A 3220-nucleotide genomic window follows, 5' to 3' on the forward strand; every position below is an offset into this window, starting at 1 on the left:
TACAATCTTTTCATACCTCTCTGATGACATTCACTTTAATGAATATATCATACACTTTCTGCATTTTCTGGTTTCATTGTCTCTGCGTGTTTTTTTTCCTTTCTTGAGTTAGAGACTTTTCTAAAAAAACACCTGTTGATCACTAGCTATCTGCCCATAATTAAGTAGAAGACACTAAAAGCAATTTGGAGATTTTATAATCCAAGTGGTGCTTATGAACTAGCATAGATCTCCTTTTCGGAGTGAAAAAAAAACAGATCACCTTGGATTTGCCTAGTGGAAGAACTTAATTTATTCTGACATATTTCAGAAATAAGAGACTGCCCCCTTGAACATTTTTGTAGCCAGTACCCTTCACAGTAAAGGAAGTATTAAAACTGGCTCTCTGTACAGTACTTAGGTCAATGACATACTTAGGTTTTCCCTCTCAAGTCATTTGGGCTGAGATTAGGATATAGCAGGGAAAAGTGAATTAAAAATCAAGGTTAAAGAGAATAAGGAAGTTCAACTAAAAATGCCATAGGGTTAATAAACTCTATTACTTTCGTATGCTAAAGTATCACTTTTCTTATTAACCAAGTAAAATGTAAATGGGTTTAACCTAATAACCATTCTACCCTGGAGTTACAGTCTGAATCACAGAGAGTTATTGACCCTATCCCCAGCCATTTAAATATATCTGTACCCTCCTCACACCCCAATGAGAAAGGAACATGAAAACCATCCTCTGGTTAAAGCATCTGCTTCTAAATGCCATCTGGAAATCCTCCTGATACCCCCACCCTAGCATGAAATCTATGTCAGGATTCTTAGCTGCAATCAAAAGATGATGACTGAGACTGATTAAACTAAACAGGAGTTTATTCAAAGTGTATTCAGAAAGCTCAAAATTGCTGGGAAGGTCAGTGATCAGGCTTCAGACGAGTGTTCAGGAATAAACCCCAAAGTCTCACAGCAGAATTGGCCTGATGAAAACACCTGCTGTCGCTGCTGCCTTGCCACTGAGCACTGAAGGAAACTTGGCAGCTGCCATCCCATCAATGCTGCTTCTGTGCCAGGAACTCTGCCTTGGCCCCCATGGGAACTTGTTCCTGCTGCTGCCAAGACTGGGAGTTGAATGCATCTGCTGCCACATGCCCCAGGCAAAATGGAAGCTCTTCTCAAACTGGTACCCTCCTTTTGCTTCTGACAGACCTAGCTTTGGCCAACTGCCTGCATTTTATCTGCTATCAGGTCTGGGCATTTGAATTGTAACACAAAAAGAAAGTAAGACTCATCATGTGGGAATTTGTCCAAATACTGAAAGGACTTTCAGAGATGATGGTTAACCATTACAATTACAGATGTCAACTATATTATTGGAGACCAGTCCAGCTTGGCTTTTATGACTTCTTAACCTCCATTCTCCATTCCATACTCAGATTTGCATACTCTGTTGAAATCTTAGTTTCCATAACTCTAGGCGAGATCTTCTCTCTAACACCTAGGAACTCACTGGCTGAAGCAGTTCTCCTGACCTTCTCTCAGTACTTCCTCTGCCTCCAGACTCAAGAGAAAGGATTAAGACAGAAATTATTGCCATATGTCCCTACTGATAACAAATTTCAGATGGTCTGTCTGTCTCTAGGGCATCTGTTAGTGACTCATTTGGTTGAAATGAATTAGATGCAGTTTTAAAAAGCTGCAAAAGAAAGTATATGCTGTTAATCTAGAGAAAATATTGTCCATATTTCTTAAATGATTCACCATTCAGGTTATAATTTCCTTTGTTGTATTTTCACATTGTTAATAGAATGCTACTATGTGTTTTGACAATAGGAATGATAATAATTAGGTGTGTCACACTGAAAACAAGCCATCTTTTCAGAAGTGAAAAATAAATGGATTGTATTTGTCTTAGTTTCTAATGCTGTTATAGCAGAGATATCACAAGTGGATGGCTTTAACAAACACAAATTTATTCCCTCACCACTTAGGAGCCTAGAAGTCCAAATTTAGGGTACCAGCTCTGGGGAAGGTACTCTTTTCCTTTCAACCTCTGTTGGCCCAACATTCTTTGAAGGTCTCCTTGTATCTTGGCACCCATCTTCCCCTGGGTCTAGGAGGTTCTTAGCCCAGTGACCACAGGTCCGCAGGATTCACTCCACTCTTGGATCTTCCTTTTTGATGCTGCTGAGATCCCTCCCTCTCTGCTTACTTCTCTTTCCTTTCATTTCTTGTAAGGTGATGCAGGCCACTCCCCAGGGAAGCTGCTTCCATTGGATCAGGGCTGTGACCAGAGTAAGTGTGGTGTTTTAAAGAAGGGTGATGTGTCCCACCCTAATTCTGTCTCATTAACATAACAAATAACACCTAATCCTCTTTAACATCACCTAATCCTGCCTCATTAATCACAAACACAGGTTAGGATTTACAGCACATCACAAAATAGAAGATAGTCACACAATCCTTAGAATCATGGCCTAGTCAAATTGACACATATTTTAGGGGATACAGTTTGAATCAATATTGATGGAAATTATGTAGCTCACAGTTATCTTCCAATACCTTGTCTGCTATCATCATCTTTTGTAACTTCAGAAATTGCTAATGGCAATTTTGAGACCTTGGTGGCATGGTTTTTGCTTTAAACTTTAGTGAATTTCCTTTTGTGTCCATTGCATCCACACTTACATGACCAAATCTACTTCATCATCCCTCAACATGGTGACACTCCCAAATTCACTCAAAAAAGAGAAAAAACCCTCATACTCACTGTTGTTGAGTCGATTGTGACTCATAGCGACCCCTCCTTGGATTTCTGAGGCAGTATCCCTTTAGAAGTAGATTGTCCAATCCTCCTTCTGAGGAGTGGCTGGTGGGTTTTAACCACCAGCCTTCTGGTTAGCTGTCAAATGCCTTAGGCACTATTCCTTCTATCATTGTGGCATTCTTTCCTCTTTGTCTCTTAGACCTACTGCACCTACTTCCAGTCTCACTGTTTCCAGGCTCTGCATCTTTCACTATTCTCCCGTTGCATGACCCTTCCCTAACTTCACTTGCCACCTAACTGAGACACAATCCGTAATTCCATCACAAATTTCCACCAGTAAAGGAATTTTGTCTTTCTCAAAACTTTGTCTTTGATTTACCTCAAGTAGACACACGCCCTGGAGAGAACAATCATGGGAGAAGGAAGGGCTGCTTATGCACAGGGAGATAGCTCAGGGTGCAGAAGAGT

Source organism: Orycteropus afer, unplaced genomic scaffold, assembly GCF_000298275.1.
Source record: "Orycteropus afer afer isolate SDZICR_OR568_19922 unplaced genomic scaffold, OryAfe1.0 scaffold00359, whole genome shotgun sequence".
Lineage (NCBI taxonomy): Eukaryota > Metazoa > Chordata > Mammalia > Tubulidentata > Orycteropodidae > Orycteropus > Orycteropus afer.